We start from the raw sequence: 19,332 nt of genomic DNA, 5'->3' as shown, positions 1-19,332 counted from the left end.
TGGAGAAGTGTTGCAGCTTCTGTTCCCCCAAGCTAGATCTCGACAAGTGTATTCTACTTGCAATTCCTGTAGGGATTTCCACAACAAAGTTCTAGTGCTAACAAACCATTATTCCTCACATTTTTCAACATGGATCTTATCTGCTTGGCTTAATAATTCAAGAGCGGCAAACGAAAGGTCACTTTTAAAGATTTGGATCCAAAGCTAGTATCTCTTCTGTATGTTGTGTACTGTGTCTGGATGTGCTTTCAGTATGAAGTGTTACTGCTTGTAGTTTACAAAAAACTCTTTTTTCAACTGTGGCAAAAATTGGAAAGGCATTAGTGATGACACTATAAGTAAACAAACAAACAAACAAAAGATCTAAGAAGAAAGACAGTTTGACATACATTAGTGAGAGTCCATGGAAGAATTTCTTAAAATAATTTTTGATTTCCACACAAATCTCCAGGTCAGCTACATGTGTATGTTTGACAGGAATTGCTTCTGAATTTCCATTCCTATTTAATTGAAATTAAAACCAAGACCCTGAAGCAGAGAGGAAGAAGCATGGATTCTTGCAGTTGCAGCCACGTTAGAATGAAGTGCACTGAACTCAGACAAGTTTGATTCCAGAAGGAGTTGAGAATGGCACAGAAGCAAAATGTTTATATGTCTATTAAATGGGACCTAAAATAACAGCGATAATAATATTCCAAAATAATTGCTGACCAATTGACTTTTAAAGCTGGTAATCTGTGACAGAAGGTCAAGCCCAAGCTTTTTAACAAGTATTTTGATACCATGAACAGGTGAGTGTGGTGTCTGACACATTCAACAAAAATGCTCACAGTGAAGTGATAATCCTGTGATGCTGCTTGAGACATGGGATTACTTGCAAAAGGCAGTAATGCCGCACACCTGTACCCAATTTCTCTCCTAATTTAATTTGCACTTTCTATACTACACCCCAGTGAAGGGAAGCATCTCTCCTCAGGAAAGCCTTTATACACGTTTGAAGTTCTCTGAAAATTTAAAACATATGCCATTGTCATCCAGAATAGATCTGATTTAACAGCCTGAGCCCTGGCTTTATTTCCACATGGACCAAGTTTACAGCACTTAATGTAACTCTGTTATAGTTATGAGTATTTTTGCAAATGCTGATTGAGAGATCACGACCCTGCTGAAAAACCAAAGACTGAGAGCACAGGTTGGTCATTGGAAATCTGTGTAGAGTAAGACCTTACTTAATGTGATAAAATCAGACCTTAAGCATGAATTTGTAATAGCCATGTAGTGGGAAGTGATAAAAAAAGCCTTAGTATGTGTACCTGTATGTACATCTATATACATACAAATATGTACATGTATACATGCACACATGTGCAACATAAAAAAATAAACAGAAGAATAAGGCCAGTGGAGGGCCACAGATACGACTAAGGGCTTATAGTGCAGTATCTATCTCCCACATGAGGAAAGGCTGAGTAACCTGGGTCTGTTCAGCCTGCAGTAAAGAAGACTGAGAGGGGATCTGATAAATGTATATAAATATCTAAAGGGAGGTGGGAGATAAATGGATGAGGCCAGGCCCTTCTTGGTGGTGCACAGTGATAAGACAAGGAATAAAGGCCTAAAACTCGAAAAAAAAGAAGTATCATACTAACATGCAGAACTTCTTCACGGTAAGGGTGACAGAGCACTGGAAAAGGCTCTGCAGAGAGTTGGTGGAGTGTCCTATGGAGTTATTCAAGACCTGTCTTGATGCCTATCTGTGTGACCTCTTGTAGGGTATCTGCGTTAGCAGGGGGGTTGGACCAATGAACTCTTGAGGTCCCTTCCAAGCCCTGCAATTCTGTGATTCTGTGATATAATAATAAGTGAACATTCTCTTATTTATTTTCAAAATTATTAGCAAATATTAAGCCATTAAGCTACTTTTTCCATAGAGTTAGAATAACAGAAATGAGTATTCCTTTAAGCTTTATTCTTAAAACATGAGCCAACCCAGTGATATGCCCCCAGGGTTCCTAATACTTTTTCTCAGAGATGCTGAAATACTCTGTCAAATCCTTTGTGGCTTGGGTTCTCCTTGTTGAGAATTTCTTAGATTTCTTTGCTATCTTCAGAATGGCTTATTAAACTTAGGACCTTGCCTGAACATTAAATGCATTTATCTTAAGAATGTCAGAGTCCAGAGTCTGGCTAGATCCATAGCCAAATAGAAGAGGATAACTAGGATGGTGTTTTGCTGGTATCATTGCAACTTATCTATAAAATACATTTAGGCTACGTACAATACACACAGGAATGAGTGGTCACTGTGCTATCTAGGTATTTCTGCTTATTTCTATCAAATACTCTTAGAAGAAAAGTAGATGTATGAAGAAAATAGAGAGGGGGGAAAAGGAAGGAAAGAATTCTATATCTTAGTTTGTAGCAACCTGTTTTTGCAATAACCTGTTCTAACTATTGCAGGGCAGATGGGTTTTGTAAGAGAAGTCTTCCATTTGCCCTTTCACAGTCTGATAAAATATAAATTCCAGGAGAAGGAGGAGGAGGAGAGCATTGTTTTGTCAGGTCAGTAGGAACATGGTACCCAGGCGAGTGCACACAAATCCCCAGTACAGAAATTCCTTCTCAGAGAGCTGTGACCATGCAGCTACAAACCTCAGGGTCCTAAATAACCTACGTTCAGAGCTCACAGAGTCATCAATATTTATGGACCATCGGGATCATCCCTGGCACACAGCTACATCTGCCAGCTCTCTGTTTCCTCCACATCCTTTTCTCTGTGAGTTTCAGTTTCTTATTTCCTGTGACTAGTAAGTTTGCACTTTGAAGCAGAGCTCCTCCAGTGAAACAGAGAAGACACTTCCTGGATCATACTGAGCAAGCATGTTAACCATTCGCCTCAAGAACAACCCACTGCAGCAGATGTGGTGTGAGAAACGGGAGCTGCCACTTCCTGCAGTTTCCCAGATTCAGCCCTGCTTTGGTGGATGCAGTGTGCTTCCTTGGACTTATTTTCTCAGATCAACTGTAAAGAAAAAAAAAAAAAAGAAGCCAAACCTTGTTTCACAGGGAATGCCATAGCGTGCTGAGGCAGAGTTGAAGTGTCCATACAGATGTATTTTCTTTCCCAAGCTGAGAAAAATGAGGAAACCATTGTGTTGTGGAAACTATGCATATCTTTATCAGAGAACACTCTCATTCAACCACTGTATCTCCTAATCTCCAGACGCTTAAATAGCAGACTAATAACAACATGCCTTATTGTTTTATTTTAAAATTGAGTTGATCAAGAATGGCCATGTGCTACTGATTTTTGCAAATTTAAAATACAACATTTGTGTTCTTGCTCAACTGAATTTGTATTTCAAATCCATATAAATGTAGCCTGAGTCCCAGTCTGTCCAAAGAGCAGTGAATCTGTATTGGAAGACTTGTGCTGTACAAGACATCATGTGTTGTGGAACCATTTACATCACTCAGCTTCACTTTTCTCATGTTTTCCCATGTGTATTTAGATGACATAATTCTACTAACATCTATAGTATCTACTAGACCCTATGTATAATCTTAATCTAGCATATTAAACATTCACTAATGTGTTTGCAATTACTTTATATAAGTGTACATTGCCTTATCAACTGAGATTGCCTTCTCAGAAGTAAAAACAGCACTATTTGTCCAAACATGACTCTCTAGCTTCATATTCCACACTTCTGGTTCTCTTTATATGAGAAACATTATTATGTAATGAAAAAAAAAAAAAAACAATTTTTTTTAACAGAAATCATTCTGTGCAAGGAATTTATGTAGTTTCTAAACATTATCAAAATGACATTGTTCTGGAATTATTAATGGAATTTCATAGCAATGAAGAATTAGAAGTGAAATAACGTATATACATTCCTACTTATTCATGTGTTGATTTTGTTTTGTTTTTACTTACTGTGCGTTTCTAAGGAGTAACTTAGTTTATCATATTGAAAACAGAAAGCCTACAGGAGTGGCTGTTTGATTGTCCTTCTGACAAAGAAATCTCTGAATGAATATGATGCACCCTGCTCCAGAAGACATCTGTGGAGTACAGCCTTAGCAGTGGGCTGCCGAGTAGGAGGATGGTGGAGGTATGTGAGAGTGAATTTCCAGAAGCAGAGGAATGAGGGATACAAAAAAAAAGCAAAGGATCAAATAGAAATGCTGAGGGGAAGCAGAGGTAAGGATCAGCAGGATGGGAGATGATTCTACAGCACCTGTGAGAGTGCCTGAGAAGTGGAAGAGCATCCATCTGAATAAGTCCAGCCTCCCTCCTGGCTGGTGAAAGCTCCAGGAATGAGATTGTGAATGAGCAATGTCAGAATCCCCTGGTAGAGGGAATGTCTATGCATTTAGATGAAACTGAAAACATCAGCACAAGGCACCTCCTGGGATAGGGCTCCTCCTGGTGAATGTGGGTGCTATGGATTCCAGTCTTTGTGACTGGAATCACAAAAGGGAATGGGACTTTCCACGGCCTGGGAATATGCTCCTGATGAGCTCTAGATTTAACAAAACCACAGTTTATACAACAAAGGAATGAGTTTGCTAAAAGTGTAAGTAAATCTCTGGGGACTACTTCAGATGGGTAAACCTGGAGCAAGATTGAATGCCTACATGGAGAGGGTATTCTTATTTTAATTATTAGAATAATTAAATTATTCTTATTTAATTATTTAGAATAATCCCTTATTGGATGGATGTTCATAGTACAAACAGCTTGATTTGATGTCAAACTTATCTTCCTCTTCTGCAATCTTCTCAATATGCCAAGTTCTAGCAATTGCTGTTTAAAATTTTCTTTCCCTCTTTAAAATCATGCCTTAGAAGTGACACAGGCATTCAGAAAGAAATCTGTTCAAGCTCTCATTGCAATATCCTCATGTCATTTATCTCTTCTGCTGTTCTGGTCAAAAAATGTCTACGAGGTATAGCTACCTGAGGATGATTATAGGATTCAAGTATCTTGCAACATAGAAGTCTTCCTTGCTTTTTTTCTTTGACCTTATAGTATTGAGAAATACCTTGATGTAGTGCAGTATTCTGTGATAAAATTTCATTTGCTTCTTTTACAGTAGCTCACTTTACCTGAAAGATTGTGGAGGGCAAAACATTTTTTTACTGCCTACATCAGTGGCATAAGACTTGGGATCCTAATTCCATATACATATGGAAGATCACAAGTTTTGTGATCAAATCTGTGGCGAAATAAGTGTCTTTCTAGCAACCTGCTCTAGGTAACCCATTTTAGCTTTGGAGTGGGTCTAAATGATCTTCAGAGGTCCCTTCCAATCTCTACAAGCCTGTGATTCTGTGATTGTGCAATATTCTTTGTCCTCAAAGCATGCAGGGAATACAATTGCATTTCCTACCTGCATAGAGGAAACTGATAGCACAAGATTTACTGAGGAGTAAGTTATCGTTTAAATGAATAACTTCTAATTTTTCTTTCTGAGTTTGATAGGAGCTTCAGCAGAAGAATACGAACATACATGTACCGAGACAGAGTCCATTCTAGCTGTTGTACTTTGTCCCTGCTGCTCAATAATTTCATATTTTTAGGGCTCAAGAAATAGCAAGAGACACAGCAATGTGCTTGTGAATACATTCAGATCAGTGGTGAAAGTATCAGTTCATTATCACTTTTCAGAATAGTTTTATTAACCCAGAGGTAAATAAAGAGAGGAATTTATTTCTTTTTAGTCTCCATCCTCCTGGTTCTGTTTCCCGGTTTGATTCCAGTCAGTAGTTTTTCCATTAGATACTAAATGCATTACAGAGTTTCTGGTTATAAAATTGAAGTCTATAGGCTTCTGATTCTTTCTTCATGAGCCTGCAGCCCATGGTTTTCATCAGTCTTTCCTGCTTCTCTTCTATTCCATCTGATTTTTACTCAAATCATGCAGTGAGCACTGATTTTCATCAGCTCTCTCTGTTCTTGAGGGCTTTTCATCAGTTTTGCTCCTTGGTTTTGTTCCAGTAACCTTGTTTCTTTGTTTTCATGGTGTCAACTGTCGTGCTTTGATCTGCGGCTTTTTTTCATTAGTAAAGTGTGAGCTTTATAAAGGTCATAACTAGAAGGGGAAAGATATGTGGTGAACCGTATATCACAAGAACTCCTTGTTTGTATTTTTGACACGTAGGAAGGCGAGGAAAAGGAATTATCCATAGCATTATCTTTTTGTTTTTCATAGTCATCTCATTCCAGATATAGTATCAGAATTAGACTGCTTAATTGAGAGATGGAGATTATCTCTGTGGCTCAAGATACAAATCAGTTTATAGGCTGTGAGACAGAATCCTTATTTGTCTAACTATATTCTATTGCCTTCTACTGTAGGATCTCTGACTCTGTCCTTGACTCTTATATAGATCTTACACAACCTAGGAAGCTAGTTAAATGATATTTACGACTACTGTATGGTAGAAGAGCAGGCATGCCTAATAACTTTTATGAAAAAACATTAAGCAGTCAATGGGAATGCTCTTTGAATTGCTGGGGAGAGCTAATTGGACTGTTTCCAACACAGTCCATGGAAAAATGCAGATTGTATCAAGCAAGCATTAGCTGAGAGAGTATCCAAGGTTAGAGTGAGACTCATGCTTCATTTATCAGCCAGGATTAAAAGCAGTGGAGAATGTTCCCTGCAACTGTGCAAACATAAAACATACTAAAGGGCCAAGACTTAGAAAATGTCAACCACTGCTGTTCAGAGCCTATCCATCACAGTGAGCTAGGAGTCATCACTATATCCTGCAGCGAGTCATGAGTGAAGCAAATGTTACATAAGCTATTCCTACCCATGGGGATTTCAATTAACTTTTGAAATAGAGATGCATTGTGTTGAACATCATGCTGTTATCAAAGATCTTTGCAATGCTGTCATGCCCATAGACATTTTCAGATTATTTAATCAGCCTTGTCTGAAGAGAGTAAGGCAACGGGACTCTCAGGTTCAAACAGTTTTGCCAAAACTGTAGCTAGTGGCCCCCAGATTATAGACAACCCAGACAGTTAGTCTGATATTCGCTGCTTGTGATCCAGCACCAATGGTGTGGAGAATGAACTCACACAACACTGTGGTAATTATAGCTTTATCTCCTTCTGTAATCAGCACAAGAACAGGTCTCACAACAGCCTTTTGGTGCTAGCAACTTGAAGCCTCACTTTATCACATTCCCTGAAAGGCTGCATTACTGCGCAGTGAGAGTTAAGTAGGCTGGAAGGTGTTAGTCATTCTTCTGTTCCATTCCCCTAAGTTATATGGGAGAATTGCTTAAGGAGAGCATGAGAAGAATGTTCCCAGCTAAAAATGCTCACGTAGTAAGCATGAGGAGCCTTATTTTAAGTAAATAGAATTGAACATTTAAGCAAATGCAGAATTGAGGGAGCCGAGAATTGTGTGATGAGGATCTCACCTATCTTCTTATAGGAAACTTCTGACGAGAAGCTTAAGCCTTGACAAGAGTTTCTCTTGAAAATAGGGAATTTCACTGATTGATGGACTTATTTTTGTCTTATATGAAGCAACCAAGATGGGTTACATAAGAAGTAATTCAAACTCTGCTTTGTTGAATACAGGTTCACTATGTTTTTTTCATTACTTGTACTGTATCAAATGTTAAAAGAAAATTTCTTAAAGACACTCAGCTAACAACAGTCATGTGGCAAGTACATCTTCCATTCCAGGGGAGAAAACAAGAGCTTTTCTCTAACTAGTTCTGGATATGTAGTGATACCCTTCATATACCAACTTGAAGGCATATTGCATCCAAGAACTGACAGTTTTAACCCATGTCAGTCTCCAAGCCAATAAACTTCAGACTTGATACCGGTCCCTAAACCCTGACCTATCATGTTTGCCATGTGATGTATATCTCTTTCCATTCAGCTTTTGTACTTCTCATTCCCTCATCTTGTCCCTCAGTCACCTATCTCCTTCCTTTTCCTTTTCTGCCAGAGACTGGCGCATGAAGGGGATAGAGAGACAAGATGCAGGCATCAGTGTCATAAACCAGCAGCTTTCTTGAGTCTAATAGCATTGCACTACTGTTGTGGAGTAGAAAAGAAGGGAAGAACTGATGAGGAAATATTTAAACTAGTAGCCAAAAAAAAGGAGAGAAAAAAGATGGTTTTAGAAAGGTTGTATTTGTGAGCATACATCTCTGCAAAGCACAGCCTGATCAGCTGTACAGGTATGAGAAAACTGCATTGGATGCAGGTATCTTCAATGAGAGCTGCACAGTTGCAAGAAAGTTTTAAAACATCTCTTTGTACTGTTAACTGCAAGAAGTGTGTTGTATGTCTGTGGTTGGTTTGGGGATTGGTTTTTTTGGAGGAGATGTCATACAGGCAGCCCTTCAAGTATTTACCTATTAATTCTAAGTGCCAGTGTAACTTTAACTTTGAAGGTCAGAGTCTGATTTGACCTACCCATAATATTTCCTTATAAAATCTAGTGTTGCGTAAACATTTCAAATCTCTCGATTTTTAAAATAGATTTGTGACTGCTAGATTTGCAAACAAGTCCTCTTTGTCTGCTTCTCACAAATGGAACCACTGGTAAGTCAAAATAAAATGGCTGACACATAAAATGTCTTTCTGGTTAAACTACTAGTTTAGGATGTTCAGATGTTTAATAATTTTTTGGGGCATTTTCCCTGTCCTTCAGTGAAAATTCATCTCCCATTTAATGAGCATCAAGGACAGACAGAAAGCACACATCCCCCATTTTGGAAAAAAAAACAAAACTTTTTCATGTGTTCAACACCTTTTGGTAATGGAATGCCTATAAATACAATGTTGAAATTGAGCATGGAAAGAGCAATGGCTTGCAGGCACATTCTAACACTATGTAGCAATCAATTTTGATTTGACAGTGCCAGTAAAAAGTGAAAATTCTTCTTAGGACTGTTGCAAAGCAGTAGAAATCAGTGTTATAGGCCTTCTTATTAGTTGAGAAATAGCAATAGACAAATTTCTGGTATTCTTTCTATTTTAGGATCTTTTGAGCAATGGTAGTATAATACACTTGAGATGGAGATTTTGAAAGACAATGTCAAAAATTGTTTGAAATTTTTCCTCAAATTTCTTTCACTTTTTAAATTCTGGGTGAATTTTGTGCATATTTCATAATATTCTACTATATAACAAGGTACATGGAAAGTCTTGTAGATTTGAAATCACAGTTCTAGCTCCCTGTGAAATATGCCTGCTTGCAGGAAGGGTGGCAAGAAAATCTTTGGCTTCCTCAAGAATGTGTTAAGCTGGCTCAGCTGCTGAAGTATGTACAATTGCAACAAGAGTGGATTTCAAGGCTTAGTAACGCTATTCTCCACACTGATATGAACTCTACAAAGCATTCAAAGAGAGCAATTCATCAGACAGAGTCAGCAAATCTAGAGAGGAAATCAGAGCTAAGATACGTTACGTACTGTTCCATTGGGGTAAGACCGATATCTAAAGGGTACTGTACAGACGTCAATATCTTTTAGAGGTACACTTGGGATTCTTCATCTCAATCCTTTCTTCTTTCAAATTCATCTATATTTTAAGTCCCCTCTTGACAAAAACTGCTTGAACCAAGTAAGAACTCTTTAATCTAGAAATCAGGTAAAAATTAACATCTACAGTCTCTGGAAGGTAATGTCTCAGGGGAAGGAGTAAACAGCTTAGGGTGCCCAGTAGGAGAGGACTAAAGGGTGATGCTATAAAATGTGAATACACCATGCTGTGACAGTGGTCTGGGGCTAGGAGTCAGACTGGCTGCCCCAAGGGTCACCCAGCTGACCTGTCCTCCCACACCCACACTGCTCCTGGCGCCATTCAATGGATGGAATGCTGCAGGGATGTCCGCTTATACCAGCCTCCATGTAAATACTGCCAGGGAAGGGAGGAGAATCAGAGGATTATTCTTATCAGTACAAAGAGAGACAGCACTCCTCAGAAAGCTGAAGAGATATATGCACAAGCCGGAAGAGAAGCAAAGTAAAGCAGAACTGACCTGTCAACAGTTTGCTTTAAAAGCAGATACAAGAAACTCCCTTATTTTCTCTTCAAAACAGAATTAAACTACATAGAAAATTGGGCATGGGCATAAGCATAGGTATAGTACTCCTCTAATCTGCAGTCTTTAGGCAACATTCTGCATTTCAACTAGAGTTACAGCAAATAAATCTACCTGCTGAGTGCCATTTCTGTTTGATACAAATAAACATCTAAGAGGAGACACTATTGGCAGTAGATTTAGAATAGACAAACAAAACCTCATCAAACCCTTCAGCATCTTTCTTCATGCTAATAACTGTTATTTTGCTCAGCAAAGTACAATATCAGAGCACAGATCTTTCATAAAGCATTTGTGTATTCAAAGAAAGTCAGAGGGGAAATTAAAATAAAGATTCAGTTATCTACTTTCAAATTTGTTTCTGAATTTGTGAATTCTGTCTACTTCACTTTTATTTTCCATGTTTCCATGTACAGACTGGAGAGCTGGGAAGGGAGGAACCTGATGAGGCTGAACAAGAGCGAGTGTACAGTCTTGCACGAGAGGAGGAATAACCACGTGCATCAGTACAGGTTAGGAAATGACCTGCTGGAGAAGAACTTTGCAGATAAGGCTCTGGGGATCCTGGTGGACAACAGGCTGGCCATAAGCCAGCAGTGTGCCCTTGTAGCCAAGAAGGCCAATGGTATGCTGGAGAGCTTTAGAAGGAGTGTGGCCAGCAAGTCAAGAGAAATTATCCTCCGCCTCTACTCTTCCCTAATGAGGCCACATTTAGACTACTGTGTCCAGTTCCAGACTTCCCAGTTAAAAAAAGACAGGGATCTCCACGAAGGAATCTAGCAGAGGGCCACAAAGATGATTAATGGCCTGGAGTATCTCCCATATGAGGAAAGGCTGAGTAACCTGGGTCTGTTCAGCCTGGAGAAAAGAAGACTTGATGATCTCTTAAGGTCCCTTCCAACCTCTGTGAGAAGAAAAGTGGCATTATACTGACATATGCAGAGATCTAAAACTTGGAGGAATTTAGTCAGCGTACTACAGGTAACCTGTGAGCTAGAGCACTTGCTCTGCACAACCACAAGCACACACAAGCACAGGGCACCTCAGCAAGATTCTGAGTGACTGCAGTTGGAATGCACAGCCGTCTGTGTCAGCCCACTAGACAGCACTGAATGCTTGCGTCCGTGTCAATCCTTCACCATTAGATCATCCTTAAGCAACGTCTGTCTGAAATAAAGCACAGAATCATGTAACTCTAATGCATAGTTTCCAAACCAGATTTTTGTGTTTTTGTTTTCCCCAATACTTCAACTAACAGCAGTTCCTAATTTCTTCTAAAGCAAAATTTCCTTTCAAGAACCACATAAGTTTTTGTCTGCTGCAGTGATTCCTCAATAACTAATTGTACGTGCAACTCTGTTTGTGTGAGTGGATTGAAATGGTGGCACCCTTTTCATGTCATTGAGATTGCATTGAACTTAAGCCCTATTAAAATAAATTATTCCAGCAGTCTATGATTGTGGTAAAACATGCTAAGGGTGATATGACCTTTGTTTGTGTCTGAGAGTAAAATACTCGGGAACCTCCTGAGTCCTTCACCTGCTGAGAAGTGCTGTTTTGGAAAATACCTTCCACCTGCAAGTCCCATAACATTAGCAGGAAAAAGATCTGTAAAACCATAAGTGGGAAAACTTGGGTGGACACTTGCAATATATCTACATACAATCTCACTAATCTCTATGCTATTTCTATTTATTTCTGTTCTACCATTGACACCAGTGGTTAGACTAATAGAAAACTGGTTTTTGCAGTATGAGAAAAGGAGGGGAACGATTATTCCCAAGGGCAAGCAGATTATGCTGCACACTTGGTTTTGAAGGCAAAACAGAGAGTTTATGACTCTGGCTATAGCAACTACATACACTTGCTATCTGGATAATCAAGAACAAATGACAAAAAACACTCAAGAATGTGAAAACTAGAGCTATTACAATGTAGATATTTTTGGCTGTTCCATAAGCCCATCTCAGCCTCGTGTGATATGTGACAGTTAGACACAGCCAGGCGACATGCATGCATCTCCCACTGTGACAGGCAAAACTCTTTGTTTTACAGGATAAAAAGAGATTAAAAGATGTTATCCCTTTGGAGAATATTTCACTGAAGCATCGCTTTAAAGGATTGGGTTGGATTGCTTAAAGAAAACAAAATAGGGAAACCCTTTTAAAGAGTTATATTTTCCCGAACAACATGCGGTTGGCAGGGAGTGCTGTCTTCCCAGGACCTTTGTTTAATAGCTGCAAGAAAGCTCTGTGTGGGCAGACATGGAAAACAAATACTGCATATTCAGTGTCTGCCCTGTCTGTTTCCACAGTACTGCATTACCTCTGCACTTGCACATTATTAAAAAGTATTTAAAAAAGTAAAAAACTCACAAAATCATTTGAATTAGAAGGGACCCTAAAATGTCATCTTGTCCAACAATGAACATGGGCAGCGAGACTATCTTTGTCTGTACAACCCTGAGGCATTTTAATAGGTCAATCAATTAAAAAATATTTTTTTATTTTGCTTTTCTGTTTCAAATGTTCTAAGGAAGAAAACTTTTTCTCCTGCTGTTGAGCAGAAGCCTGCACAAAGCACAGCCTGTTAATGATAGAAAGAACCAAAACTCACCACAGGTGAGCTCCTCCCAGTTACACACTGGGTGTCTTGTTTTGCTCCATGAAGGAGGAAAGGTATCGTGTAGGGCAGGGTGAACTGCCTGACTGCTTGGCTTTAAAGCCAGCTGTGAGGTCAGCTGGCTGCCCTTCTTGTACTGCCCTAACAGTACTCTGTTCTAACACATAGGAAATGTTAAATATTAAACGTATTTGTTCTCCAGGAGTGGAAGTAATAAAACCCACAGACACCGACACTCCTTGCAGCCTGTGCCCTTCTTGCAAGGGTGCCCTGCATATCTCAGGGCAGTGCAGGAGGCAGGTGGTGCTGCTTCTGCAGGGGTTGCTTATGGTCCGACTCCCCTTGGGACAGAGGGAGCAGAAATAAGCCTTCTCCACGGCTACTGCTAAGGCTGCCTGTCCTCAAGAGCTCCACAGTCGAACCTTGACAGTCCTTTAAAAAAAGCAGACTGTTCCCTCCAAGCATACACCCCAAATAGCACTTAAAAATATCTGAGTAAATCTGTGTCATCATATATCTGTACCATCACAGGAACTGTTTCTGGTCTGTTTGAGTACCCAGAACACAGGATCTGCAGTCCTAGGCTAGGCAGAAGTCTACATTGTCTTGTATATCTTATGAGTTTACCATATGAAAAAGCTTGAAAGCTTGAATCCAAACAGCTTGAAAACTTGCAGGTCTTCCCCGTGGAAGGATTTTTGCTAATGGTTTACAAAGAGCAGACAGACTACTGCAGTCAAATGTTTTTTTCTTTTATCAATGGGAACAAAGCTTTTTGGGGAGAAAAAAAATAAAAAAAGAGAGAGAATTTTTGGCGTATGGACTCCATAAAGCTGCGTTATCTTCTGTTAATGATTTGTGCAGCCTGACTTCACATGAGTCCCCCAAGAGGCCTCTCTTGAGCTATTCTTCCTTTTACTTATAGACCCACTGGCTATAGCAGTGTAGTCTGACAGTAAACATCTCATCAACCACATTAGAAAACAATACTAAGAAATTATCATACAGCCATTCTCATTTCGTTGTATTACAACATTAAAGTTTGATTCCCTGTAGCTTCAAGTAACTGTATGTCAGATGCCCAGCAGAGCATATGGAGCTCAACTCTGATAGCAGAAAAGTCTGTAGTAGCTGATGGTTAGGACTGACCCTTTCATAAACATGAAGATCTGTTTTTTAGATTGTTAGAAGTTCCTACACTTTCTTTCCACATCGTATTGTCAGATTCTTGATATTCAGGGTTTTATAGAAAGAAACGTAAATGGAATTGAATTTCTCTTCCTCCATTCCTTAAAATTCCTCCAAATAATCTTCCACCTGCTCATGTGAGAGATAAAGGTCTTACTGCTGTGCTGTAAAGAAGGCATACGGCTTCTTTGGAAGGGAAAAAAATCTACCATACTTAGCTTTTTCAACCAGTGGCCACTTTTGCCAGAGATGTTTGTGTAAGTTTGTTGGACTCATCTATCCCATCACACCAACAAGCAATTCTCATGCACCTGTACATCTTGTGTATGTGCCAGTAGGTGATAACATACACACATGTATATGTAGATACATATACATACATATATGTACATATATGTCTATGTACACATGTGTATGTGTTTATCCATGCACCTTTAAACCCACTACTGTGTGGGTAACAAAATGACCATCCTGTTCAGCTTTAATTGGTCGCACCAGATTTATTGTGCCTGTGGGAAAAGGCTGCTAAGAACAGTGCTGGCAAAGTCTTTTTTTCTGATTTCTTTCCTCTGGCTCCGTACCTCACTTATTGTCATGTTCAGGCTTTGTTCTGGATTCATAGCCTATGGCAGTGAGTGGGACGTGTGATTAGTCAGGAGAATGCGGGACTCAGCAAAGTGCAGCAGATGGAAATGTCAGAGATGTGTCAGCAGGTTGTGATAGAAGCAAGATCTACCCTCAGCTAGATGATGAGCTCTGTATACATCCACAGCAAATTACCAGGCTCACAAATCCCTACAATGTTGCTACCAACGTCTGTGTTTGCTCTCTGAAAACTCAAATGCACTGAAGAAAACAAAATAATGTAATCTATGGAAGACTTTCAGGTTGGATGTTAGGAAACATTTCTTCTCAGAAAGAGCAACGAGGCAGTGGCACAGGCTGCCCAGAGAGCTGGTGGAGTCACCCTCCCTGGAGGTGTTCAAGAATGTGTGGATGTGGCACTGAGGGACATGGTTAGTGGGAGTGGTGAGAGTGGGTTGCTGGTTGGATGACATGACTTTAGTGGTCTTTTCTATGATACTATGGTTCCATGATTCTATGACAAATGGATAAAATTTGCTGGTATTGCTGTACTTTGGTATAGAAATGAACCTTACTGAGGCTGGAAGCTATTATGAAGAACAAACAGGGCTTTTATACTGCATGATACACCTCAAGATCCACTTTGTACAGAGACACACAAGGGATTCCCTGTGGCAGCTCTCCAATGGTAAGGGCATGCACTTAGCTCAGAACTCTGGGTGGCACAGCCCTGTGCTCATTCCTGCACTGTGGGTTGGAAGAGACAAGCTCCCTGGGCTGCATCCCTGCCCTGATGCAAAGCTCAGGACTTCTCACAATGTAAGAGCCCTGTTCATTGCAGAAAGGTTAGAGTAGGAGACATTTCAAGGTCCCTTCCAACTCAGATGATTCTATGATGCTATGAAAAACAATCTCCATAAGGGATGGTGAGGTTACTCATGGCACAGAGGATCTGCAGCACAGAGTTACAGCCATGCATCATGGCACCAGAGCAGGGATTAGGCCTTTGACTTTTGGAAAGATTCTTAATTAAAAGGTGTTTGGTAGGGCAATGAGAAAAAGAAGTGGGTGACTGAAGCAGCCTCCACATAGCACACCTTCTGATAGTTAGCCAGCAAGAATGCTTTTATTTGTCAAAGAGCTTATTCAGCACAGTTAGGCAATGGGTAAACACTACACCTACTGTATTTGTGAGAAGCAGTTTCAATGGGACCCCTGGAGTGTCAGCAGGCTTATTCAGAGGGCTTAATGAGTGTAAATAGGTATTTGCTAGTGTAAAAAATACCATACACAGAGGAAAATAGCTGATCTCTTGATGGTTGAACTACCTTACCATTGACACTCTTGGGATGCCAGTGTGCGAAGTTAATTAAGTCGTAGAAGATATTTTAAGAAGCTGAGCCGGTTTTTGTTTGGAGGTCTTTGTCATTTACAAATCTAACAGAGGTGCTGCAAAGCAGTGGGTGATCATAGTATAAACAGAAGGAGTAAATGTGACCTCTGCCAGGTCTGGACCCTGCTGAGGTTGAGGGTCACAGGGCTCCTGCACCATGCCGGGGACCTGAGCATGCCTGGAGGCTTGGAAACTAAAACACAGCCCATGGAGGTGAGCAGAGAAATGGAGAGAGGAGTCCTGTATCGTCTCCCAGATTTTCATGAGTTTAGAGGGGAAATGAAAAAATGGAAACTAGCAACTAAAATCATAAAAGATGAAAGTGTGTTTATATTCATACTTGGCTTTTTTACACTAGTGCCCTAAGCATCCATTTTTGAACACTTTCAAACGCTGCTTCCCTCTTGTACTCTTCCATGTCTAAGAGAATGAGAAGTGATTGACTTTATTTAGTGACAAATGCCTGTGGAATGCCTTCCAAAGAAGTCCTACTATGTTGAATCTGTATCAATGTTACGCAGCATCTCTCACTTGTACGAAGAAGATGGTGGTAGGAGGCAGATTTCTTCATGTGAGTCTCTTCTCTCCAATGGGCACAGCAACTACTCTCTTACATTTCACTGTCCTCTCCTTGAAAGGAACATTTTGGCAGAATTAGAATTAAAAATACTTTTCCTCGTAAAACCATAATAGCAGAAATAACCCATCTGTCCTGAATATCCCCCATGTACAGAGATCCTTCCAGCCCACAGGAGCACAGGGAAGGCTGAGTTTACAGGGTTTCTGATAAGAGAGCGTAAGGGAATCAGTTACAATGAAAGTGATGTAATTTATTTATGGAGTATTTTGTAGAGAAATTAAAATGCTGGCAAAATGTATGGCACTTTACAGAAACAATTGTTGTGCAAGTCAGAGGTCTTAGTATAGGAAAATGGCAGGATGAAAATGGGCAATGAATGCTCAGGATAACTGATTTCCAGTGGCGCTTATAATGAATGAAGATTCAATTTCCCAATTATCAAATCAAATGATACGTTTTAAAAATAGGTTATTATTGTTGTTGTTGTTGTTGTTAATTTCAATTACAAAATAGTGCTGGAAAAATGTTAATTTTGTGAATAGCTGCATATAGAGAAGAGCTGAGGTAATTCCTACAGGAAAAGACAAAAGTCACAGGGAACATGTTTTGTTTTCCTGATTAACAAAGGGCCACCCTATCACAATAATGTGAGAGAGAAACTCGAGGCATTCTATTTCACGCACATTAATAGTTCTATGTTGTTACACGTCTCCATGAATACAAATTATGAAGGATGTTTGAAACACAATCTTTGGACAGCTTCCCTTAGAAATGATTTTAACACCTTCAGATAATACAAGTCCCTTGAGCCCCAGGAGATCAATGAATTCTTGTAGGTGGAGGCTGCTGCTGATGCACAGCGGGAGCTGTTTCCCAGCTGTATCACTGATTAGCAGGAATCTCACCTTGCCAAGCCTTTAAAGCCTTGCAGAAAGTGCACCAATTAAGTGTTCAAATCCTTCAGCCTTAAGCCATATGTCAAGGGAAAATAATTCACTGGCACAGGGCTTTGGGTCAAGCTTCTTAGCCCAGCAGTTGATGTGATAATGCTTTTGCATTGTGCTGCTTGCCCACCCAGGAGGAAGGAGATGGAGACCTGGCTATTGTTTCTCTCTAACACAGAGTACTAAGGAATACAAATGTAAGTTTCACTCATTAATAATCTCAATTTTAAGGAAAGGTGATGGAGGAGGAGTGCTTAAAGTGTTCTTGGCTGAGTGAGTATTCCTTGAAAATGCATCCTGTTGTGCTGCCTCACAGTTCTGCCTGCAGTTCAGTTCTGGCTGTCACTACTCTCTGCTTGCACCAAGAGAGCAGGGAGCCTTGGGAGTGGATTCTGGGGAATGAGCAAAGAAATCAGATTTAGTTATGGATGGGGAGTGTTGTTTTCTTAGGACTGGCAGAGAGCATACAAATGTTCGCTGAGTAAAGCCACATGCTTAGCTGCAGGCTGGGTTAAAATACAGATAGTGAAAGTCCGTGAGAAGCTCCTTGGAAACTGGAATTACTGGGCGAGACTGGCCCCATGTGTCCCAAGTGCACTGTTCATGGAATGGGGTCACCAACATTTGAGAAGGCAAAGAAAATCCCTGAAATCATGGGTGAAAACTCATACTGTCTATAGGGGATTTCCTGCTGTGCAAGAAAGGCCTTGCTCTTCTGAACTGTAAAATTTGTTGCTTTTCCTGACAGAGAAAGGTCTGCAACCATTGTTGAAGTGCTGCTATCCAGATCCCCTTGTGCATGCCTCAGCATTCAGAGATCTTAGACCTAACCTGCAACAAGGTGCTGTGAGAACACAAAGAAACCCAAAGACCCCACTAGAAAGATAAACCTAGAAATACTTCAGGCATCCTCTAGCAGAAAGTTGCTTCTGCGCTGAGCTAAACTCTGAATGCTCAAGTATCACCAGCAACCCCTTCCCCTCCCCGTGAAGAGAAAACTTGCTGGTGGAGTTGACATGTGACAAGATCTGTGATTGCTGGCTGCCTAATTGAAATCTTGGTACCTCATTCTCCTGGCTTCAGACTCCTGTGCATCCGCTTTGTTCTTGCTGCTCAGCATCTCTCATGTGAGTCAACATGGAAAGAAGCCTGCAGTAGGACAGGGGGCCAAAGTTGGGAGATCCTAAGCTTTAGGTCTATGACCTAGTTGAAAAAGCAACCTTTCCCAGAGCTCATATTTGTCCAAGGAATATTTTCATAAGCGTGTAGCAGCTCTACCTCCTGCCAGTGCCAAGTCTGAAATACGTACATGTGGAGGGGAAAAAAATAATGAGATTAATGTAAATTAGGTACAGACATGAGATACAAAGATCAGATATTGTGAACAATCACTGGACTTGAGTTTGGTTTCAAGTGAGTTTGTCCACCTGCCTACAGTTGTCTCAAATAGAACCATAATACCGGGCACAGTTTTGCTTTTACAAGGTTGCTACATAAATGTTTATGTGCTGTGAGTTAAATCATGCACTTAAAGAGGGAAGAGGATGAAATGGAAAACTTGCTAGCCCTAATGATGGATGGATTGCTCATTACTCACACTAACAGACAGCCAGTCCAGGCAGGAAGTTTCCATCCAGTAAATGTATCTCTCTGAAAATGTGCCAGGTAGAGGTAAAGAAAAATGTTAGTTTAGGCATTTTGAAATACTTACTGAAGGGCTCTGGACTCCTTCTGCAGAAGGATAAAGAAGAAACTGTGATACTAATAAATTCTGAAGAGCAAGCATAATCTGAGATCAATAATGCACATTCTTATACTTGTCTTTCTCCACAGCCATTTCTGCCACCTGTTCTATCTTATAATAGTGTTTTATAATGGACACATCTATCTTTCTTCATTAAAAACAACATAACTGATTAGCAACTA

This window comes from Phasianus colchicus, chromosome 2 (assembly GCF_987193195.1).
Source record: "Phasianus colchicus chromosome 2, bPhaCol1.hap1.1, whole genome shotgun sequence".
Lineage (NCBI taxonomy): Eukaryota > Metazoa > Chordata > Aves > Galliformes > Phasianidae > Phasianus > Phasianus colchicus.
The sequence above is the reverse complement of the archived record's forward strand: the minus strand, read 5'-3'. Positions refer to the sequence as shown.